The sequence below is a fragment of the Giraffa tippelskirchi genome, chromosome 14 (genome assembly GCF_054371585.1).
Source record: "Giraffa tippelskirchi isolate mGirTip1 chromosome 14, T2T-mGirTip1v1.2.pri, whole genome shotgun sequence".
NCBI classification, from domain to species: domain Eukaryota; kingdom Metazoa; phylum Chordata; class Mammalia; order Artiodactyla; family Giraffidae; genus Giraffa; species Giraffa tippelskirchi.
Window position 1 is genome coordinate 62,445,224 of NC_137288.1, and position 25,860 is coordinate 62,471,083.

The 25,860-nt window shown below is 40.1% G+C and overlaps 1 protein-coding gene across 2 annotated transcripts in view; it reads left to right on the forward strand.

Moving 5' to 3' along the window:
- DCC (DCC netrin 1 receptor) overlaps positions 1–25,860 on the forward strand; it is a 1,991,552-nt gene that overhangs the window by 4,759 nt on the left and 1,960,933 nt on the right. Inside the window, exons 3-4 of one of the 2 annotated variants that reach the window (XR_014074678.1) lie at positions 14,642–14,837; positions 22,778–23,114. The exons of the other annotated variant lie outside the window; for it this stretch is intronic. The gene's annotated coding sequence lies outside the window, so the exon portion shown is untranslated. Of the gene's footprint in view, positions 1–14,641; positions 14,838–22,777; positions 23,115–25,860 lie in introns of those variants that run through there. 2 annotated transcript variants of the gene reach the window in all.

A 25,860-nucleotide genomic window follows, 5' to 3' on the forward strand; every position in this document is an offset into this window, starting at 1 on the left:
AGTCACTTACAAGAGAGAAGAAGAAACTTTCCCACCTTTTTAGGAGGTGGGATCCTTTCAGAAATTAACTACACCCACAGATATATCTGAAGCATAAGTTTCATCTTCTCTTTTGTTATAGAAATCAGATGAAATCTTAATTGATTATACTCTAAATTTCCCCCAGTCAGGGGGAAAAAGTCCAAGCAATCAAGCAAATAAGAGAGAGAAAGGGAAAAAGTTGCATAAGCAGTTACCAAATAGGTGATATAAATGAGAAATTCTTGGCTTTTTGTTGCTGTATTAAATCACACACACACACACGCACGCACACACACACACACACACACACACACCCTCCAAGTTCGTGGGCTGGTCTGTCGAGAAGAAAACAGATTACTTTGTTGGAGAGAAGCTAGCATTGGAGGTTGCATTAATCAGTGTTTAGGGATCAGCCAGTTTCTCCCCTGCGTGGGATGAATGGGATTATTCATGAGAGGGCATCTGGGAAGGAAGTGGGGGGAGCTGTGGCTCACTGGGCTGGCTAGTGCCTGAGAGTGGAAGGGAAATCTGTCATCAGAACAAATGAACATCATCGAGGTGAGGGTGAAGGCCAAAGATGCTGGTGGAAGGTGAGTGAGAAGGCAATGAAGAGCTGCAGCCTGTTAGCAATTCGCACATTTCTCCAGGCAAAGCCAGAGACACAGGGCTGGGCGGCAGGTTATGAGCATATAGTATTTCACTCATCATGGAGGCCTCCGTGGAAAACACACGAGTCTGTAACCCTTCTCCTGGAAGAGATTTATTTTGTTATTGCCTCATTCTCTTCAGCATCATCAACAATGTTCCCTAGTATTTCTCAGCCCTGACTGGGAGGAAAGAGCCATTATGGAGGTCTTGTAATGCCTAATAAAATCATACAACTCCTAGATACTTGTAGCTTCTACCTCAGGACACCCAAGTGTGTCCGACTCTTTGCGACCCCATGAACCGCAGCACGCCAGGCCTCCCTGTCCATCACTAACTCCCTAAGTCCACCCACACCCATGTCCATCGAGTCGGTGATGCCATCCAGCCATCTCATCCTCTGTCGTCCCCTTCTCCTCCTGCCTTCAAAATTTCCCAGCATCAGGGTCTTTTCAAATGAGTCAGCTCTTTGCATCAGATGGCTAAACTATTGGAGTTTCATCTTCAGCATCAGTCCTTCCAATGAACACCCAGGACTGATCTCCTTTAGGACGGACTGCTTCGATCTCCTTGCAGTCCAAGGGACTCTCAAGAGTCTTTACTGAACTAGAAAGTCTGGAAATTTCTGTTGATGATGCAAGTGTTTATAAATTGGAGACAAGGCAGCAGTCCAGCTGCTGTGGGACCTTGGATAAGGTCCCTGAGGAAGGTCCTTTCCTCAGCCCACAGTGTAAATCTTCCCTTTGAACTTGACCTATGCTCATTCCCACTCTATTACAACCACATATCTTTGAAAAAAGCAATTAAGGACTCTGGTCATTGGAATTCAGACTGTGTTTTTGAGAACAAACTGTTTTCTGGGACAACCTGCAGGCACCTGGGCTAGGAGTGCCCCCTGGGACAGACAGTGTAGTGGTTGGTTAGGCAATGGGCATGCTTGCCCTGTAGGTTTCTCTCACTGTGTATTTAAAGTCTTTCCCATGAAGGCTGTACCTCTAGATCCTCATGTGTTGGCATAATTATAAAATGAGACTGATTCCATTCCTAAGATCCTATGCTCATTTTTCTAGTACTGTCTAAATTCCCCAACTGAGTCAGTAGAAAAAAAAACAGTGTAATCTTTGGAAGGTGAACACTATCGCTGTGAACCTTGAGCTATCTATAATGACAATCACAGCATTTGTCCTGTAGTAAAGAATAGAAAGGAGAGATAAGAAAGCCTTCCTCAGGGATCAATGCAAAGAAATACAGGAAAACAACAGATTGGGAAAGACCAGAGATCGCTTCAAGAAAATTAGAGATACCAAAGGCTGGGCTGGAAGAAACAGAAGCTGGAATCAAGATTGCTGGGAGAAATATCAATAACCTCAGATATGCGGATGACACCACCCTTATGGCAGAAAGTGAAGAAGAACTAAAGAGCCTCTTGATGAAGGTGAAAGAGGAGAGTGAAAAAGTTGGCTTAAAGCTCAACGTTCAGAAAACTAAGATCATGGCATCTGGTCCCATCACTTCATGGGAAATAGATGGGGAAACAGTGCAAACAGTGTCAGACTTTATTTTTTTGGGCTCCAAAATCACTGCTGATGGTGATTGCAGCCATGAAATTAAAAGACGCTTACTCCTTGGAAGGAAGGTTATGGCCAACCTAGATAGCATATTTAAAAGCAGAGACATTACTTTGCCAACAAAAGTCCGTCTAGTCAAGGCTATGGTTTTTCCAGTGGTCATGTATGGATGTGTATGAGTTGGACGGTGAAGAAAGCTGAGCGCCGAAGAATTGATGCTTTTGAACTGTGGTGTTGGAGAAGACTCTTGAGAGTCCCTTGGACTGCAAGGAGATCCAATCAATCCATCCTAAAGGAGATCAGTCCTGTGTGTTCATTGGAAGGAATGATGTTGAAGCTGAAACTCCAATACTTTGACCACCTCATGCGAAGAGTTGGCTCATTGGAAAAGACCCTAATGCTGGGTAGGATTGGGGGCAGGAGGAGAAGGGGACTACAGAGAATGAGATGGTTGGATGGCATCACTGACTCGATGGACATGGGTTTGGATAGACTCCGGGAGTTGGTGATGGACAGAGAGGCCTGGAGTGCTGCAATTCATGGGGTCTCAAAGAGTCGGACACGACTGAGCGACTGAACTGAACTGCTGAAATATAAGTGCATTTGTCTAATTATATAGATACTACTGTTATAAAAATGGGCTCCCCAGGTGGGGCTAGTGGTAAAGAACCTGCCTGCCAGTGTGGGAGACATAAGAGACACAGGTTCAATCTCTGGGTGGGGAAGATCCCCTGGAGTGGGAAATGGCAACCCACTCCAGTATTCTTACCTGGAGAATCGCATGGACAGAGGAGCCTGGCAGGCTACAGTCCATGGGGTCACAAAGAGTCGGACATGATTGAAGCAACTTAGCACAGCACACATTATAGTAATAGCTATCATTAATCGATAACTTACTATGTGCCTGACACTCTGCTAAACACTTAAAAATTATTTGATACACTTACATATTGCAAAATGATTGCTGCCATAGAGTTAGCTAACACATCCATCATCTTACATAATTATAATTTTGTTTTTTGTGATGAGAACAACAAAGATCTACTCTTCTAGCAACTTTTAGGTATATAATACAATTATATTACAATAATATAATTATTACCTATAACCAGCAGTACATTGTACATTAGACTCCCAGAATTTATTTGTTGTATTATTTTGACCAGCATTTCACATATACCTCATTTTCCCACCTCCCAGATCCTGGCTAGTACCATTCTACTGTGTCTCTGTGAGTTTAATTTTTTTATATCCCATATATAGATAATGATATATAATATTTGTCTTTCTCTCTCTGAAATTTTATTTATTATTATTTACTAATTATTAACTTAGGATAATGCCCTGAAGGTCCATCCATGTTGTTGTAAATGGCAGAATTTTCTTCTCATTATATATATAAAAATATAAATATATGTAATATAAATATGTATCATATCTTCTTTGTCCATTTATCTGTTTAGGGACACAGACACTTGGGTTGTTTCTATGTATTGATTACTGTGAATTTTGAATAATGCTGCAATAAATATGGGGATACAGATAAAAATATACAAAGTAACATTTGCAATAACACTATGAAGTACTAATATTCTTCCCATTTTATAAATGGGGAACACGAGGCTTAGGTTAAATATCTTTCCCAAAGACTCATAGTCAGCAGGCGTCAGAATCTGTAAAGCTAATTCCAGAACCCAAGCTCTTAGCTTCTATGTTATAATTGCTCCAGTTCACACAGCCTAAAAGAGGGAGAATAACAGAGGTTCAAGTGCAGGTAGCTGGACTCAGAGGCATCATTTTTTTTCAATGCACTATGTTTTTATTTGTGTCTGTGTTGATGTATGTTTTCACCAGATTTGCTGCACTGAGTGCTAGCTCTTTTTCTTCTTGGGGACAAGTGGAAGTCAGGAGAACTCATAGCCTGATGCTTAGTAACTACACATTTTACAGTGTCGGTTAGCTCTGTGCATTTATGGAAGAATGAGACATTGCACTGAGATGTAGACATAGTCATAGGCATTTTTAAAACTGTGCACTTTTTGTAAACTGTGGCAGGGAGATTGCAGTTATATCCATTTCAAACACCATCAAGTTGCACTGACCTTTTATAGATCCTGTGTAACAGTGGACTCAACTCTAGGCGGAAAAAGAAAATTGCAGTCGGTGGAGAAAGAGCATTGTCAATTCTGTTTTACCTGAAGTGATGAACATATTACCATTAGATATAATTTACGAACAACTGCAGGTTACCTTCTATGACTTTCCGGTTATCTGAAATGTTTCATATTTCAGGCTTCTTTGGCCAGATCTGTGCTAAAAGAATTTAACAGTAAGAGAAAGAGTGAATTTCTATCTTATATGAAATATCTTCTTCCATGTGATTAACCAGCAGATAGGTTTTCTGTTTAGCTAACAAAGAAAAAGGAGCTTATAATATAGTATCTGGAATTTGAGATCCCACTAACCTGCTTCATAATTTTCCTTTAATATAAGCAAAATGATCCATTCTCTGATTTACTAGTTTCCACTTTCAAAGAGGTTCAGTTCAGTTCAGTTCAGTCACTCAGTTGTGCCAGACTCTTTGCGACCCCATGGACTGCAGCACACCAGGCCTCCCTGTCCACCACCAACTCCCAGAGTTTACTCAAACTCATGTCCATTGAGTCAGTGATGCTATCCAACCATCTCATCCACTGTCATCCCCTTCTCCTCTCGCCTTCAAAGAGGTGTTATGTGCTATTTCCACAGCATTTGCCAGAGGTTTGTTTAACCCATGTCTTGATTTGAATCTAGAATTGCACAGTGTAAATTACCAAGTAGACCCTGAGTAACACGATGGAATGAGATTCTTTAGATTCTGAATGCAGGCTCTTGACCCTCAGCCCCCTGTTTCTATCTGTTCCATCTATAAGCCTGTAGGAAGGCTGCTGAAACCTTTGGGATAATGGTGCAGGTGATGGTGATTAGTTCAACAAATGTTTTTGGCTGCCTTCCAGACACATGGTCAATAGCACTTCCTGGCTGCCTTGGAGTTTGGTGGGGCCTCCGTGACCAGTTCTGGCAAATTGTTACGTTTGGAAGTGTGTGTGTCATTACTGTCGGGGCATTCCATTGGCAGAGCATCACCCTCCAGAACTCTTTTTCCATCTGCTGTGGACCAGCAACAAGCCTTCTACATCTGTTCTGTTAGCCTTGTTCCTAGAATGGGGACTTCATGGAAAAATGCTGACACAAAGGATATATAACATGAGCAAGAAATCAATTTTTTTTTCAAGTACTAAAGTATGGGGGTTTGTTACCAGAACAAAAGCCAGCCTATCATGAGGCCAGTGTCATCTGTTAGAATATTGTATGGAATTAGCTAAGCCCAAGAATCCTCATCAGGATAGTCCTGCCTGAAGAACAAGGTGCTGGGATGGGCAGGCTCTCCTTTTGTATTAAAGCATGTTATTATAAAGCTGTAGTAATTAAACCAGTACAGTATTGTTAAGATGATAAATAAAATGGCCAATGAAAGAAAAGTGAGAGTTCAGAGCAGTCTCAAACTTATTGCTGCTGCTGCTAAGTCGCTTCAGTCGTGTCCGACTCTGTGCGACCCCATAAATGGCAGCCCACCAGGCTCCGCCGTCCCTGGGATTCTCCAGGCAAGAATACTGGAGTGGGTTGCCATTTCCTTCTCCAGTGCATGAAAGGGAAAAGTGAAAGTGAAGTCGCTCAGTCGTGTCCGACTCGTAGCGACCCCATGGACTGTAGCCTATCAGGCTCCTCCGCCCATGGGATTTTCCAGGCAAGAGTACTGGAGTGGGGTGCCATTGCTTTCTCCTCAAACTTATTGGGGAATTGTATATTTGATGTAGTAATGTTGCAGATTGTTAAGGAAAAATAGAAAAGTCAAGAAATGGTGCTGGGAAAGTTGATGTTCCAAATGGAAAAAAATGCATTTAGCACTTTACCTTGTACACAAAAATCAATTCACATGTAGGTTAAATAGTTAGATGTGAAAGGTAAAATTTTTAAACTTCTTACAAGGCTTTGAGTAGAGAAGGAATTTTTAAAAGAGAAATAAAAGATTGATAAATTAGATTATATAAAAATTAAGAAATCAAAAAACTTTATAAAAATTTATGAAAAAAGAGAAGCCACCACAGCAAATGAATATAATTTGCAAAGGATTACATATCAAAGAAAAAGATAACTCTGTAATAATTCAGTTCGTAGGAAAAAACTTTAAGCCATTTTACAGAAGAGGAAATAAAAATGCTAAATAGATACAAGAAAAGACATTTACATCATTAATTATCAGAAGAATGCAAATTAAGTACACATAAACACTCAAAAATTTAGAAGTCTGTTATATCAAGTGTAGGTGAGGATGTGGATATATATGAATTCTCATGTACTCCTTATAGAAGTGTAGGTAGTTAATAATACTTTGGAAAACAAGTTTTCATTCACTGTAAAGCTAAACATTTCATTTCTCTACAAATGAGCAATTTCAATCATAATTTGTCATGAAGAAATACTCTAAATACTTATACTAAGACATACTCAATGGTATAGCCATTAGGGAAAACAGTTTGGAAGTGCCCCCTAGAATTACAAATGGAATTACTGTATGATCCAGCAATCCCACTTGTGGGTATATATGTCAAAGAAATGAGATCAGTATCTCAAAGAGATATCTGCATTCCCCTGTTCATTGCAGCAGTATTCACACTAGCAATATACAGAATCATCCTGTGTCCATTGACACGAACGGATTAAGAAATGGGTCTCTAAGTATGTATGTATGTATGTGTGTATGTGTCTGCTCTTAGTTGTGTTCAACTCTTTTTGACCCCGTGGACTGTAGGCTGCCAGGCTCCTCTGTCCATGGAATTTCCAGGCAAGAATACTGGAGTATTCTATCTACATAAATATATGTATAATATTCAGCCAGCTATTTATGACAATATGGGTGAAACTGGAGGACATTGTGCTAAGTGAAATAAGCCAGGAACAGGAAAACAAATAATACATGATCTCACTTATACAGGGAATCTAAAAAAATTGAACTCACAGAAGCAGAGAGTATAATTTTGGTTTTCAGGGGCTAGAGGATAGGAGAAATGGGTAGATGCTGGTAAAAGAGTACAAGCTTTCAATTATGCAGGATGGGAAATTTTGGAGAGCTAACAGCTTGGTGATTATACTTATAAAATACTATATTTTATAGTTGGAATTTGCTGAGAGTACATCTTAAGTATTCCCATAACCTAACACATAAAGTGGTAACTATGTGAGGTGGTGGATATGTTAATTAGCTTTATTGTGGTCATCATTTTACAATGAATATATACATCAAAACATTGTAGTATATACGATAAATGCATACAATTTTTATTTGTCAATTTTACTACAATAAACATTGGGGAGGTGGATAGATACATGAATACTATTAATGGCAACACTGTAAGAGCAAAATTACTAAAACAAATCAAACAAATCAAAAAGCCCACTAACAGGAACATAATCAATTGTGGAATGGCTTTAAATGGAATATTATACATCAGTGAAAAATAACATCATCCGTGTGTAGTATATGTTTGATTCATGTATAATTATGAGTGAATATTTGAATAAGGAAAATAAGTCATAGAATAATACATACAGAAAGAAACCATTTTTAAACTGCTTAAAAACAAGAACAACTAAACAGTATATTGAGAAAGAAGCTGGGGAATGAATGAGCAAGGGTAACAGCACATGCAGCTACAACGATTTTGATAATACTCCAGCTGTTTAGTGGGTGATAGATCCACGCATGTTTGTTTTATTAGAATATTTTCTCCTTTATTTATATGTCACACATGTAACAGATCTTATTAAATAATTTTTCTTAAAGATCTTATATATGTCCAGTGAAGTATTTAAAGAAGTGTCCAGGGAAGTTGAAACAAAAGATACATCTTCATTGGAAACCTCTTTCCAGCAACATAATAAACAAACACCTTTGAACAGTGTTCCCAATTACAGTTGCTTTTCCCAACATTTTTTCATTTCTGATTCTGACATTAATGAATGCCTCTAAAATCTTCGGATAACAGAAGAAGGTCCCTTCCCTGGCAACATATTCTTTCCCTCCTTTTTTTTTCTCTTTCTTCTCCCCCTTTTTCTTTTCATTTAAAAAGTTCAACTAAATCACTGATACTTTGTTGCTTTAATAGTTATTATTTTTCTTCCTTAGACATGCATCATTTCTAAGACATTTGCTTCTAAAGTACTTCTTTTTTGGTCAACATGAAGTACCTTTCTCAGATGATAGCTTGTCTTCTCAATATTTTCGTTTAAGTTTTCAGATAATTCTTTCCTCCCTCTGTGTCAGTGTCTGCAGTTTCCCTGGAACCCCACTAACTGTGATAGCCCACATTCATATAGCACACAGTATGCTCTAGCTTATACTCTTAGTGCCATCTCATTCAGTCCTCACAGACCTCGCTAGTATTATCCCCATATTGCAGATGAGAAAGCTAAGGCATGAAGAGGTTAAAAATCACCAGTGGAAAAGCTGGGATTCAAACCAAGTGGTCGAATTACAGTTTCCATGTTTTTAACTAACTACCACATCATCACAACACCCTTCTGCTTTTATAGGAACCATTTTTCTGTCAGAAGCAATAAAATTATCTATTGCTTTCAAAAAAAATTTTCCACTGGGCATCTTCCAATACACCTCTATTGAATTTATCTCTGGATGAGAGGCAAGCCTTTACCAAGAGTGTTGCTTGGTTTTCAAGTATTGGATTATTCTATCTGATCCTGAAATATGCAAGCCTAGCTAGTATAGCCTGCCAGACTAGTTTGGATACAAGTAAAGTTCTGTCTTTTTCACAAAATCATCAAACTCAATTATCATTGTATCTGTAATACATTTACAGTCCATGGGGTCACGAAGAATCGGACATGACTGAGCGACTTCACTTTCACTTTTCACTTTCATGCATTGGAGAAGGAAATGGCAACCCACTCCAGTGTTCTTGCCTGGAGAATCCCAGGGACGGGGGAGCCTGGTGGGCTGCTGACTATGGGGTCACACAGAGTTGGACACGACTGAAGTGACTTAGCAGCAGCAGCAGCACCTTTCACCCAGGCTCCCAGATTCTCCCTACCGTGCAATAAACTTTTCCAGTTTCTTGAACACTGCAGAGAGAACTTTTTACAAAATTTATTTTTAATTGGATGATAAGGGCTTTACATTACTGTGTTGATTTCTGGCATACATCAACATGAATCAGCCATAGGTACACGTATGCCCCCTCTTTCTTGAACCTCCCTCCCACCTCCCACCCCATCCCACCCCTCTAGGTTGTCACAGAGAACCTGTTTGAGCTTCCTGCATCATACAGCAAATTCCCATGGCTATCTGTTTCCCATATGGTAATGTATGTATTTCAGTGCTACTCTCTCAGTTATTGCACCCTCCTCTTCTCCCACTGGGTTCACAGGTCTGTTCTCTAGGTCTGCGTCTCCACTGCTGCCTTGCAAATAGGCTCATCAGTACCATTTTTCTAGATTCCATATATATTTTTTAATATACAATATTCGTTTTTCTGTAAATTACTTCACTCTGTATAGTAGGCTGTATGTTCATCTACCTCATTAGAACTGAGCCAGATGTGTTTTTTAGGATGAGTAATATTCCATTTTATACATGTACCATAACTTCTTTATCCATTCATCTCTCGATAGACATCTAGGTTGCTTCCATATCCTAGCTAATGTAGTGCTGCAATGAACATTCAAGTACATGTGTCTTTTTAAATTATGCTTTCCTTAGGGTATATGCCCAGTAATGGAATTGTGTCATATGGTAGTTTTATTCCTAATTTTTTAAGGACTCTCCAGCCTGTTCTCCATAGTGGCTGTATCAATCTACATTCCCACCAACAAGGCAAGAGGCTTTTGTTTTCCCCACACCCTCTTCAGCATTTATTGTTTGTAAATTTTTTTTTGATGATGGCCATTCTGACCCATGTGAAGTGATACTGCATTGTAGTTGTAATGTTGCATTGTAGTTTTGATTTGCATTGCTCTAATAATGACCAATGTTGAGCATCTTTTCCTGTGCTTATTAGCCACCTGTATGTCAGCTTTGGGGAAATGTCTGTTTAGGTCTTCTGCTCACTTTTTGATCGGGTTTTTGTTTTTCTGGTATTGAGTTGCATGAGCTGCCTGTATATTTTGGAGAATTGTCCTTTGTCAGTTGTTTCATTTGCTATTATTGTATCCCATTCTGAGGGTTGTCTTTTCACCTCATTTACAGTTTCTTTGCTGTGCAAAAACTTTTAAATTTAATTAGGTCCCACTTATTTTATACACAAATAAATATGCATATTTAAAAAATCATTTTGAATATGAAACATTCATTTTGCACTTAATTTCATGTCAGGCACTATGTTTAACCCTGTTGCTTAATCTTTCCAATAACTCAATCAGGTAGACTTTACTGCATCCCATTTTGCAGATGAGAAAACTGAGGCACAGAATCACACATATTGTACGAAACATAGCTGAGATCTGAACCCAGAGAGTCTGACTCCAGAGCCCATATTGTTAAGTGCTACGATATATTGCCTCTCCCTGCTGAAGCATTTTATGAGAAAAATGAGATAAGCAGATTCTTTAAAGTTTATATAGGGGACGATATCTCCATTTTTTTAGGGAGAGTAAAATATTGTACTTGCACATTTCTTTTTTACAACATCTTTAGTGAGATATAATTTGTTTACCATAAAATTTACCCATCCATAAAATTTACCCATTTCAAATGTACAATTTAATGATTTATAATATATTCACAGAGCTGTGTAACCATCACCACAATATAAGTTTAGAACATTTTCATCATCTATGAAAGAAACTCTATACCCATTAACAATCACTCTCCATCCCCATTGTCCCTATAGCACTTGGCAACCACTAACACACTTTCTGTCTCCACAGATTTATCCATTCTGGACTTTTCACATAGATGAAATCATACAGTATATAACCTTTTGAACTGAGTTCTTTCACTTTGTATAATATTCTCTATTAATTGTTCAATCCCTGACATGTCCCTTTAGCAGGAAGTTAATATTTTTATCCTGTGGACTTTTCCCTGTCTCAGTTCAAAATTCTGGCACAGTAACTGGATAAACAGGTCAGGCTTGCTGATGCTTTTGTGGCTCTGCTGATCTCTCATTCAGAGATTAGCCTTGCATGTTTCAGTGGACTCGTCTAGACCATGGAAGGACGCATTTACTCACCCAAATTCTGCTTGGAATGCCACATGCTTGATCTCTGGGATCTTTTTGTTATTGTTGATCACATTTACATGCTTGTCCACTGCTTTTTCAAATAGGAATCATGGTGTCAGTTGGCCAAGTTTCAAAGTGGGCATCTAGCTCCAGCCTGGACCAGAACATCTAGATTCCTCTGTTAGAACTGGGACGCTAGTGCAGTCCCATTGATGAGTTTACTTTTAGGTTCCTTGGGGTCTTGTTTGGCCAGTGGAATTTGGATCAGGCAAACCTTGTCTATGCTAATAGTCTTCCTTAACTTTGAATTTTAGAGAATAAGTGTTCGGGGGCCTTTGTTCCTTTCTTCACAAAAAACCTGGAGGAAAATCATTCAACTTTGTATATCTTCTGCTGGCACTAGTTTCACCCTTCAAAAGTGTGACTTGTTGGAACATAAAAGTATTTGCTATGTCTACTTCTAGACCAATGACTGGCTATCAGATAAGGGAGCCACCCTTAAAATTCTTTGAGCAAGGAAGACCATTTCCAAGGCTACTTGCTATATCCAGCTAAGCAAAGAAGTGGAACAGAGTTTCAGCAACCCATTACACAATGCAAATGTTTCACATCTGGTAAATAATTCCTTTTCATTGTTTAAAAGACCATCTATTGCATCAGCTCAGTGCTCTTCATATTCTCCATCGACATTTTCTTGAAATTTCAGAGTTCTGTTTGTGCATTTAAAATTTTTCTTTAATTTTTGTATAAAATTGTTTTTTGAGATATGGTTGGTATATAATGCTATGTTAGTTTCTGCTGTACAGCAAAGTGTATCAATTATACATATATTCACTCTTTTTAAGATTCTTTTCCCATGTAGGTCATCACAGAGTGCTGAGTAGAGTTCCCTGTACTACACAGTAGGTGCCTATTAGTTATGTATTTTATATAAAATAGTATACATAGTAGTATTATATGTCAATCCCAATCTTCCAATTTGTGTTTGTGCATTGAGTATGGCAGTCTGGACTTGGAAATTTGCTCATTCACATTCATTTTTTCCCACCGTTAAGTTAAACTCTTCTGTGTCCCTTTCAGAGAGATGGATTGTCTTGCTTTTCAGGGAGATAGATTTGACATTCTGTATGTCCCATCAAAATTTCTCTTTTTTCTGAAACAGTGAAGAGCAAGAAATTTAAAAGTTTAAAGAAAATTTGCAAAGATAAAGGGGAGAGCAGTTTTCAGGAGATTCACTTACTGTAAATACACCTGCAGACAGTGTCAGCTGAGTTACTGCCAGCTGCGGTGAGCACAGCTGCTGATCGGAATGCTGAAGCATTACTTGCAGAGCTTAGAACTCATCAGTATGGGGTTCGGTCCTGGCTGTGCTGTGAGAGTGGGGAGCATCCCTAGTTCAGCAGGTTTAAATCCAGGGTTGCTTGTATTAGAATTCTCTTACGTACGTTTGTAATCAGAGAAGATTTCTAGTACTGATATAATGAGTTGTTTTCTCTTCTTGTTGCAACAGATTCTAGCTAGTTTATGAGAGCAAAATGAAACAGTAACTGGAAAGGCAAGAAGTTACTTATTTTTTTTCTGAAGGAGGAAAGTAGATATTTCATATGTATGATTTACGATCGTTTATCGTGAAAGATGACTGACGGTGTTGGCCCCCAAAGGTTCCATTTTCTGGTTCAGATTTAGAAAGAGCCACACAGAAAATATGGTCGAGTGTCACTATGGAAGATTTCGATGGTCACACTTCTGCCAGCCTTCTCAGGGTGAGGAAGCACACAGACCAGACAGGAAGCTGAGAGACCCTCCAGTGCTTGTGCCTGAGCCCCTTCTTCAGGCAGCTGCTATGCTAGGCGGTTTCCTTGTGGGAAAGAAATTAATAGCCCTATCGATCTATCTACCTATCTGTCGATCTATCTATCTGTCGATCTATCTATCTACCTATCTATGTATCTATCTATCTACCTATCTATCTATCTACCTACCTACCTACCTATCTATCTATCTACCTACCCACCTACCTATCTATCTACCTACCTACCTACCTACCTATCTATTGATCTATCTATCTATCGATCTATCTATCTACCTATCTATCTATCTACCTACCTACCTATCTACCTACTTACCTATCGATCTACCTATCTATCTATCTACCTATCTATCTATCAATCTATCGATCTATCTATCTATCTACCTACCTATCTACCTATCTATCTACCTACCTACCTACCTATCTATCTATCTATCTACCTATCTATCTATCTATCTACCTATCTATCTATCTACCTACCTATCTATCTATCTATCTACCTACCTATCTATCTATCTATCTATCTATCTACCTACCTACCTATCTATCTATCTACCTATTTAATTTCGACTTTCCAAGTGGCTCAGTGGGTAAAGAATCTGCCTGCAATGCAGGAGACGCAGGAGATGTGGGTTTGAGCCCGGGCTTGGGAAGGTCCCCTGGAAGAGGTCGTGGCAACCCACTCCAGTACTCTTGCCTGGAGGATCCCATGGACAGAGGAGCCCAGGGGGCTACCGTCCATGGTGGTGTCGCAGAGTCAGCTGCGACTGAAGCGACTACGCATGCATGCAGGCACACTATTTTAATTGAAGTATAATTGGTTTACAATGTCATATTAATTTTAGATGTACAGCAAAGCTATTCAGATGTATATGTGTGTATATATATATATGTATGTATATATTCTTTTCCCTTATAGGTTATTACAAAATATTGAGTAAAGTTTCCCATGCTCCCTATGTGATACAGTAGATCCTTGTTAGTTATCTATTTTATGTATAATAGTGTGTTTGTGTTAATCCAAGACTCGTAATTTATCCCCGCCCCTTCCCCTTTGGTAGTCATAAATTTGTTTTCTATATCTGTGCGTCTATTTTGTTTTGTCTGTAAGTTCATTTGTATCTTTTTCTTTCTTTTTTATTTTAGACTCCTCATATAAGCAATATCATATGTATCTGTCTTTCTATGGTTTACTTCATTTAGTTTGATAATCTCTAGGTGCATCCATGTGCTGCACATGGCATTATTTCATTCTTATGCCCGAGTGATATCCCATTGTATAAATATGCCATGCCTTTTTCTATTCACAATTTTTCTAGGTCACAAGTGTGGCTGAACTATTGCTATAAATCTCAACAGACTTAGAGCGAATAGGAGTTGAAAAGAAGACTTAAGTGACTACCGGACTAGAAAGCGTTGGGCTAGTTCATTATCCTTTGTCTTGAAGATAAGAGATTAAAGGCTATTGACAAGTCAATTACTGTAAAATGACAAGCAAGAAAGAACTTTAGCCAGGTGAGGCAAATGTTCTTTTGAAATAGTATCTGTAGGAATTCTGAATTATTAAATTTCTATGTTATTTGCTGAAAAAAATAAACTCTCCTTTGCTGATCAGCCATTTAAAATACAAATATTTATTTCTATCTTCTATGGAATGTAACCTTTAATTATATGGCTAGGATTATTGAAGAATTCACTTTTTTGGTAAGAAATTCTATTTATTCATTATAAGTTCAATAAGAAAGTGTTTTGTTAGAAAATGCTATAGAAATTGAGTTAATTTGCCTCAGTTTTGATGTACACACTGATTATGAGCTCCTTGTTTATGACATTTTAACTTCATTCTGTCACTTCCGTATATGGTTGTTGTTCAGTTGCTCAGTCGTGTCCGACTCTTGGTGACCCCATGGACTGCAACACTCCAGGCTTCCCTGCCCATCACCAACTCCCAGAGTTTACTCAAACTCATGTCCATTGAGTCAGTGATGCCATCCAACCATCTCATCCTCTGTTGTCCCCTTGTCCTCCTCCTCAGTCTTTCCCAGCATCAGGGTCTTTTCTAATAAGTCAGCTCTTTGCATCAGGTGGCCAAAATATTGGAGCTTCAATTTCTTCAGCATCAGTCCTTCCAATGAATATTCAGGTGACCTCAGTATATAAATGACAAGAAGTTACTTGTTAGTAAAAAGCGTGAAGATCTCTTACTTTGGCTTTTGTTCCTTTGTCCCCTTTAGCAAAACAAATGTGTGATTCAAACAGACTCATTTCTAATCACATTTGAAGTTTTTTTTTTTTTTGTCCCATAGTTATTGTTTTCAGTCCTCACAAAACCCCTCTGAAAGAAATTGAATTATTTCCAGGGAAATAATTTCTGGGAAAACTGGGGCTTAGAGGCTTAGAGACCTTCTGCTCCAAGGAAACATGGGAGGTGACAGAGCCAGGAATCAAATCCAGACCCGTCTGTACTCATGGCCCAGCTCTTTTCATGCATCAATGACGCAAATGTTAGATGTTTTATATTAGGACCACAGGTCCCTGGGTCTCCCTCTGAGTTTTTTCAATCTTTTTTTTTTTTTTTCTGTTGTTCATATTGGGTGATTTCCATCATTCTGTTTTCAAGATCACTCATTCTTTCCTTTGTCATCTCCATTCTGCTGTGAAGCTTGTCCATTGGGTTTTCATTTGGATTATTATATTCTTCATTTCTAAACTTTTCATTTGGTTCCTTTTTATATCTTCTGTTTTTTGTTGTTGTTGTTGTGGTTGAGCTGACCTTTTCTATTTCTTCCTTTGTTTCAAGCATATTTGCTATTGCTTATTGAAACATTTATACGATGGCTAAGTGATTGCAGCCATGAAATTAAAAGACGCTTACTCATTGGAAGGAAGGTTATGACCAACCTAAATAGCATATTTAAAAGCAGAGACATTACTTTGCCAACAAAGGTCCATCTAGTCAAGGCTATGGTTTTTCCAGTGGTCATGTATGGCTGTGAGAGTTGGACAGTGAAGAAAGCTAAGCGCCGAAGATTTGATGCTTTTGAACTGTGGTGTTGGAGAAGACTCTTGAGAGTCCCTTGGACTGCAAGGAGATCCAACCAGTCCATCCTAAAGGAGATCAGTCCTGTGTGTTCATTAGAAGGAATGATGTTGAAGCTGAAACTCCAATACTTTGGCCACCTCATGCGAAGAGTTGACTCATTGGAAAAGACCCTAATGCTGGGTAGGATTGGGGGCAGGAGGAGAAGGGGACAACAGAGGATGAGATGGTTGGATGGCATCACTGACTCGATGGACATGGGTTTGGGTAAACTCCAAGAGTTGGTGATGGACAGGGAGGCCTGGCGTGCTGCGATTCATGGGGTCGCAAACGGTTGGACACGACTGAGCGACTGAACTGACTGAACTGACTGAAATTTACATTTCTTGTGAGATAATTCTAACAACTGTCATTTCCATGTTGATGTCTGCATATTAATTTCTTAGGGCTACTGCAACAAATTACCATGGATTTGGTGGCTTCAGACAACAAAAATTTATTCTCTCACCATTTGGAGGTCAGAAATCTGAAACCATGGGTGTCCCTGGTGGCTCAGTGGAAAAGAATCCACTTGCCATACAAGAGACATGGGTTTGATCTCTGGGTTGGGAAGATCCTCTGGAGAAGGAGATGGCAATACACTCCAGTATTCTTACCTAGGAAATCCCATGAACCGAGGAGCCTGGCGGGCTACAATTCAAGTGGTCACAAAGAGTCTGACACGACTTATTGACTAAACAACAACAATGGGCTGAAATCAAGTTTCTGGTGGGGCTGTGCTCCTTTGCAGGCTGTAGGGGTGAATGTATCCTTGCTTTTTCCAGTATCTGGTTGGTTAAAAGACTTACAGGAACAGTTTCTGTACTCATAATTCCATTTCCAAGGCTGATGGCAGATGGCTGATGGCAGATGGCAAACCAGCAGCTTCAATTTAAGGCTGTAGTTGATGGGGATGCAGTTACTATTGCTTCTGCTACTTCTGGGAGACCAAAAGGATTTAGATTGTTTCCATTGACATTTTTGGTTCATTGCTGTGTTTGTGGTCTTACTGGTGCAGCCATGAAGGTTGTTGAGCATCAGCGAACTGCTTGGACAGTCTAATCCTGAATAAAGATTCAGACTTTCTTTTATGAATCCTGCCTCCTTAGCATCAATCCCTTTCATCTTTTCATCACCGATCCCACTGCCACTGCTTTTCTGTCCTGCCTGAACAATTGTCAGTTTCTGCTCCTAATTTTTCTTGTATATCTACCCTAGAAAAGTGAAAGTGTTAGTTGCTTAGCTGTGTCTGACTCTTTGTGACCCCATGGACTGTAGCCCACCAGGCTCCTCTGTCCATGGGATTCTCCAGGCTAAAATACTGAAGTGACTAGCTGTTTCCTTCTCCCGGGGGTCTTCCCAACTCAGGGATCAAACCCGAGTCTCCTGTATTGGAGGCAGATTTTTTACCATCTGAGCCACCAAGGAAGCCCCATAATATAGTTAAGGGTATCAAAAATATTTAAGATAGTATAAATTAACTGCATGAATGTGGTCCCAGAATCACTTCTGCCCATGTTTCCTGTCACAGAGAGGAGGCTGAAGAATAGAGTCGATGTTTAAAATGAAAGAGAAATGAGAGGTTGAGAGAAAGGCCTGGGTATTGGATCTCTGAGGTCTGTCTTTTATTAGCCAGTAATCTGGTAAAGTTAATTAACTTCTGTAAACTCTGTATTTTTTAACCTATGAAATAGAGAAATTAAAAGTAATACTACTTATCCAATAGAATTCTTATGAAGATTATGTGAAATAGTGCATAAAAAGTACTTAACGGTGTCTAGCTAGAGTAAATGCTCAATAAACTGTAGTAGTAACTCATTATAGCTAGAGGTAGAAGACAGCTTCTTCCTCTTCTTTCTTATCCATAGCGATTGGGGCTTCTCTGTCAGTATTTAGGGTTATGTTCCCAGGTGGTGCAGTGGTAAAGAATCTGCCTGCCAATGCAACAAATGCAGGAAACTCAGATTCAATCCCTGCATTGGGAAGATCCCCTAGAGGAGGAAATGGCAACCCACTTCAGTATCCTTGCCTGAAAAATTCCATGGACAGAGGAGCCTTGTGGGCTATCGTCAATGGGGTTGCAAAGAGTTGGACACGACTGAGTGTGCGCATGTGCACGCGTGCACGCACACACACACACACACACACATCACTGACTGTGGGCTAACTGTGGGACCAATTTCCGGTCCCCAGTATCCTCTTAGCCCATCTGTCATTCTCATTACCATCCTTTAATGTCTCACTTTACTCATTCTTATTTCTTTAAGACATTTAAGTAGATTCAATCTTAACAAACACACTTTGAGAATATTTTCATTTAATTGCAATAAGATTAAAATATTTAAGGTACTAAAATGCATTAAGGAGATGGGTCCAGTGAAGATTTTCTTTCCATTACTGGAAATCTAATACATTGTAACAAAATAATTTTGATTGTTTCAAGCATCACATTACCAAGTGGGTAACTTATAGGAAGAATGTATTTGACAAGGGCATTCTGTAGGCAATTCAGCCTGCTCAGCACAATTGCTCCAAGAAATTGCAATATTTTTTCTCTTATTAACAGACTGACTTCATGTTTTTATGGGAAAACTGATAAACTTTCCTTTGTAGTGTCCTCTTCAGATGCATATGAACTGTATTTCAAAGTGGGCAGCCAGTAACCTCATTGCATTTCTCTCTTCTGTGCCTCTGACCCAGATTTTTAAAGAAATGCAGCCTCAGCACCTCTCTTATCTTTTCCTTTAGCTGCTTGAGATCTAAGCAAAATTCCCCCAGAATACATCAGTGAGGTTGGTCTGGGGAGACACTAATGATCTCTGCTATTTCTCTTTAATATAGAGAAATATTAAAGACTGTTTTGACTGCTCCAGTGGACCTAATCATTGGAAAGAGCAGAGTCAATGATGGCAAAGTAATAAACGAACCCTGGACAACATGAGGGGCCCTTGGTCCTAGTCTTCATTCCATCAATTGCTGTGCACCTGGCTATCTCTTTTTTTTTTTCTTTCTAGATATCTTTTTCCTTATCTGTAAAATGAGAAGCTTTTACTAAAGAATGTTTAGGATCCATAACACAAGTGTACTTTATAGCCTACAGATAGCTTCAATATTTCAGGATCAACATGAATATGAATTTGACACCATTTATGCCCTGTTTAACTTTAAAAATATTGGGTATAGTTTAATTCAGGCCTTGTTAATTGCAAGAACAGAAACCTATCAGACTAGTCCAGAAATAAAGGGAGATTATTGAAGGACTGCAAGGAACTCTACTGAAGGCATCCCAGGATAGGGGATGAAGTTCTGCCAGGCCACAGGGGAGCTAGGGAGAGTCAGGAACAGAGCCGCCCCATTCCAGAGTTCCTCAGTGCTGCCTCAGTTGGGCATTTGGTCTGTTCCTCAGCTTTCTACTATAGACAGGTCAGTTTCTTCTAATTAATTTTGAATTTTTCACTCCCTTGTAATTCTGAATTGTCTTGGCACAATGCTGATGCTGATTAAACCTTATGACCTTTTTGCTTTTTAAAAAATTTTATCTTATATTGGAGTATGATTGATTTACAATCTTGAGTTAGTTTCATGTGTTCAGCAAAGTGATTCAGTTATACACATATACATATCTATTCTTTTTCAAATTCTTTTCCCATTTAGGTATTATAGAATATTGAGCAGAGTTCCCTGTGCTATACACTAGATCCTTATTGGTTATCTATTTGATTTATAGTAGTGTTTATAGTAGTGTATATATCGGAGAAGGCAATGGCAACCCACTCCAGTACTCTTGCCTGGAAAAGCCCATGGAAAAGCTGCAGTCCATGGGGTCGCTAAGAGTCGGACACGACTGAGCGACTTCCCTTTCACTTTTCACTTTCATGCATTGGAGAAGGCAATGGCAACCCACTCCAGTGTTCTTGCCTGGAGAATCCCAGTGACGGGGGAGCCTGGTGGGCTGCCATCTATGGGGTTGCACAGAGTTGGACACGACTGAAGTGACTTAGCAGCAGCAGCAGCAGCAGCAGCAGTGTATATATGTGAATCCCAACCTCCTAACTAATTTATATCTCTTCCCCACCCCATTCCCCCTTGGGTAACCATATGTTTGTTTTCTAAGTCTGTATAAGCTCTGTGATGTTTAACTAAAAGATCTGATACCTCTCATGATCCAACTTCTTCAGCCCCTTAGAGATCTCTTTCTTCTACAGCCTAAAGAAGAGAGGGCCCAGTTTGAGTCAGGCATCCATCCCGGGTCCAACCAGTGGTGGCCAGGGGCCATGCAGTGCTCAGAGTCACTCCTGTCAGGGGCTGTGAACAGGGTATAGAGGCGTTGAGACAGTGATGGGCATGTCTACTAAAGACCTAAGGAAATCCAATCTAGGGGCCCTGGGGCTTGAGTGGACCTTCATCTCATTTATGAAAATCCACTGGAGGGATTGGGGGTGTACAGACACTAAAGAGCCTCCTAGTCAATCAGTTGCTCAGCAATACTCAGTAAAGACCCTCACAGAGAGATGGCATCTGTGTATTCAGTAATCTACGCAGAGTGCCTGGTGGGGAGCTTACCCCTGAGCGCGTGCTCTGTGATTGATGACTCCCCTCTCTCAGTCGTGCTGTAAAAATAAAGTGTCCTTTTATCCAGCGATGTACAGGGGAAATGAGAGGGGCTTGTGGATTCCAGACAAGGGAGAGCTCTTTAGGGGGTAAAGCTGAAGGTCAGAAAAATCTCAGGTAACTGTCTAGCATTGAGGGGTGGATAGAATTCACACAGGATTCAGAGAGGGAGAAGTGAAGAATGCATTCAGATTTCAGGAACATAAAGAGAAAGAGAGGCCAACTGCTGAGATTTATGGAGCAGAGAGCAGACCATTTCTGGATGGGGTAGAGAGTTTGCCAAGTAGATAGCAAAGGCCCTAATGCTTCAGGATGCAAGGACCACCCAGGGACTGTTCGTGAGTTGGGTAAAAGGTAGAGCAGCTCCTTGATAGGCAGACCCCTAGGTGTTCACTGAACATGACTTGACTCAGAAATACTGTCAATGGCCCAGTTTGCCGTGAGGTCCAGCACATAAGGCACTTGGTGACCTGACACTTAGATGATTTAGAGGCTTATTAGGTAAGCAATGAAAAGGTATCTAAAGTGCTGCTTCTCAGAAGGAAGACTCTTTGAAGGGAGGTAGATGCCCCAGAAGCAGATGAGAGCTGGCTAGCGGGCATACTTATGACCTAGAAAGTGAACATAAAGGGTTCCACACTGAGACTGTTCTGTTGAGATCAAATAGATCACATTGCCAAAAAGATTTTAAGAATGGAAAAGTTCATTATAAAGGCTTGCCAGATCCAAAATTTATTTATTTTTCTCTAGATTTCTCCATCACTTAAAAGTCTAGTGAGTCCTGAGTTTCACACGTGCTTATGTTTCTTACTGAATATGGGATTCCCCACCTTGGGTTGGTAGACGTGGATACACTATCTCTGTTCGGTCATGCTGTTGTGAAACACATGTAGCCCTGTATATCAGTTATCCGTTGCTGTGTAACAAAGTACTCCAAACCTAGCAACTTAAAACAATGAACATTTATTCAGTTACTGAGAGTGAGGTATCTAGGAATGGCTTAGCTGAGTGGTTTTGGTACAGTGTCTCTAATGAGGTTGCAGTTAAGCTGTTGGCCAGGACTACAGTTATCTGAAGGCTTAACTCGGGCTAAAGGATCCACTTCCAAACTCATTCACATGGTTTTTCATGGTTCTTTGCTGGCTTTTGGCTGGAGACATCATTTCCTCACCATATGGACCTCTCCTAGGTGGTCCAAGGCTTCCTAATATGTCTTGAGAAGTAAGAGAGGAAGAGTGAGAGGGAGAGACAGAAAAAGAGAGAGAGGACCCCCCAAGACTGAGGCCAGTCTTTTTATCATCTAATAAACTGCTGCTGCTGCTGCTAAGTCGCTTCAGTCGTGTCCAACTCTGTGCGACCCCATAGACGGCAGCCTACCAGGCTCCCCCGTCCCTGGGATTCTCCAGGCAAGAATACTGGAGTGGGTTGCCATTTCCTTCTCCAGTGCATGAAAGGGAAAAGTGAAAGTGAAGTCGCTCAGTCGTGTCTGACTCTTAGCGACCCCATGGACTGCAGCCTGCCAGGCTCCTCTGTCCATGGGATTTTCCAGGCGAGAGTACTGGAGTGGGGTGCCATTGCCTTCTCCGATCTAATAAACAATATACCATTATTTCTGCTGACTGCTATTGGTCACACAGCCCAATCCTGGCACAATATGCCTTGGTCCAGGGACCAACTTGTCATCTTGGAGGCTGGCTATCATATCATGAAGCTTTGGGTAAGACGGCTAACTTGTCTGAATCTCCTCTTTCCCTCCATTAAACAGCAATAAAGACGAGCTAGAAGTGCTGACTTCATGGGGTTTCACAGAGGATCAAGTCAGGTGATGGATGAGAAAGCCCTTCGTAAACTGTAAAATCTATTGGATGAAAAAGATGATACACTGATCTGGAGGTGAGAACTAAAAGGCAAAAAACATTGGAAAATTCCAGCCCAGCAGAGAGGAATCCTGAGTTCTCTTAGGCCATAAAACCTTTCCCCTTCTCGCAGACACTGTAAGTCCCTCTAGGACTTGACAGATGGAGACTATGTAGAGTTTGGGGTTGGAGTGCTTTTTTTTTTTTTCTTGGAATAATAAACTTCATGTTTCTAAGGAAAATAAATGAAGAAACAAGGCTTCTTGCAAGGTTTGAAAGGTTTGAGACCATCAGCTTATTCTCACCGTACAGTTTGTTAATGCGTCAATTGTCAATGAATTTAAAACATGTGGATTCAATTTTACTGAAACGGTTCATCACTTGCAAAAATATATTTGGGGTTCCACTGAATGCAAGGACATTGAGTAGTGTGATCTAATAAAAGTGCCCATGTCCTGAGCTCACATACCCTTTATCAGGCCAGCATCAGAGGCAAACATTCTTGCCCACAAACTGTCTGGACTTAGTCTTCATTTGCACGTGTAGGGGTTATCTCTTGACATGATTAGAGCTGAGTTTAAGTAGATAATTTTGACAAAAATGTGCAAGATTGATTAGAAAGTAGGTACACACTGGTCAGAATGACCATCAGCAAAATAATCTACAAACAATAAATGCTGGGGAGGATGTAAAGAAAAGAGAACTCTCCTACCCTGTTGGTGGGAATGTAACTTGGCGCAGCGACTATGGCGAACAGTATGGAGGTTCCGTAAAGAACTAAAAATAGAACTACCATGTGATCCAGAAATCCCACTCCTGGGCACACACCCAGGAAAACCACAATCCCAAAGGGTACTTGCACCCCAGGTTCGCTGTAGCCGTATGTGCTGCAGCTGGGACAGGGAGGAGACGTAAATGATCACTGATGGAGGAACGGATAAAGAGACATGGTGCGTGTACAGAACGGAGTGTCGCTTAGACCTCAAAAGGGATGAAACACTGCCATTTGCAGTGACACGGATGGATCTAGAGATTGTCGTATCATATGATATTGCTTAAGGTGAAATATAAAAACTGGCACAAAGGAACTTATCACAAAATAGAAATAGCCACAGATGTAGAAAACAAAGTTATGGTTACCAAGGGGGAAGGGGGAGATAAATTGGGAGATTGGGATTGACATATACACACTATATAAAATAGATCACTAATAAGAACCTACTATATAGCGCAGGTTCAGATGGTAAAGAATCCACCTGCAATGTGGGAGACCTGGGTTCGCTCCCTGGGTCGGGAAGATCCTCTGGAGGAGGGCATGGAAACCCACTCCAGTATTCTTGCCTGGAAAATCCCCATGGACAGAGGAGCCTGGTGGGCTGCAGTCCATGGGGTCACAAAGAGTCCGACATGACTGAGTGACTAAGCACACACATATAGTGCAGGAAACTACTCGACCTCTGTAATGACCTATTTGCGAAAAGAATCCAGAGAAGAATGTATATGTGTAATTGATTCACTTTGCTGTACACCCAAATCTAACGCAACATTGTCAATCAACTATACTCTAATAAAAATTAATTTAGAAAAAGGAAGTGGAGGGGGTGGGTACTGGTAAGCTAATTACACTCAAATAACCATTTTGTTCAAGCAGCTAAAATAGCCAAGACAAATCTAAAAATTATTTTCTTTAAAGTGTGAAGCAACTAAAAAGATAACTAGGAACTACAAACTACGATCTTGGCAGACATGGGAAACTAGAAAGATGAGATCATCTTTTAAGACCACTTTATATACATTACCATGTGTAAAATAGTTACTGAACGTAGAAGAAAGAAATGAGAATCCAAAAATTAACACAGACTGAGAAAGTAAAATCTGCCCCACCATGTTGCCATTCAGGTGGACATAGCCACAGATAAAGCCAGCTGCAAAGTTAGTGGGAGACAATGTTTCTCCAAGGATATGCTGCACTTGTAAAATGTCATAATGACTTCCTTCTTTAAGCGATTCCTGCTTTCTTACCTGTGAACAATATTTTTTTTCCTCTGAAATCTTTTGTTACTTGAAATTATATCAATAAGAATGAAACATCTCACTTTTGCCCAAAGGATCTGAGCCACTTTGATAAAGAGAAGGGACCTCAAGCTTCAATCTATTTGCAGGGTTTCAGGTAATTGGTTCTTAGACACAGCATTCCATATCTATCTTAATTTTTAGTTTCTAAGGAAACCGGACTCTGAATCCACTTTTCAGTCCAGACTTGCTTTGCTTTGAGCCTGTCCAAGCACTGCTTCTTTTAAGTTTCAACTAAATTCCATCTTTCCCTCAAATTCTGTGACTTTGTCATTTCTGTTGTTTGATGAGATGTTTACAGTTCCTCTGTCATTTCCCTGGTGGTGTGGTGGTGGTTTTGTTGCTAAGTGGTGTCTGACTCTTGCAAGCCCATGGACTATAGCCCGCCAGACTTCACTGTCCATGGGATTGTCCAGGCAAAAATACTGGAGTGGGTTGCCATTTCCTTCTCCAGGGGATCTTCCTGATCAAGGAACTGAACCCAGGTCTCCTGCATTGCAGGAGGATTCTTTACTGACTGAGCCACCAGGGAAGCCTTATTAATCTGACTTTATAGAGCTATGGGGTTTGCTGCTGGTTGTCTTACACTGATGGGTTAGTAGAGGAAGAAGTCATTTTTCCACTTCTGATAGTGGCTATAAGCCCTTACAGCTTTGATGTTGGTTTCTGCAGCATCAATGGGGTTAACTCCAGAGCTTCTGGTTAGAAGCGGTGGGTGAGTTTCAACAGCAATGGCAAGAGCGGTGGCAATCACGTGGGTTAGTGGGCTCTAAACTGGGACACGAAGCAGCTTCCTGATCTCTGGGTGATTTACTCTTTTCCTTTTGTTCCTCTAATTCTTCTAACATTTTACAACCAATTCTCTCTTCTGCTTTTTTCATCCTTTTGCTTATTTTTAATCTTGGTAGGTTCTTTTAAC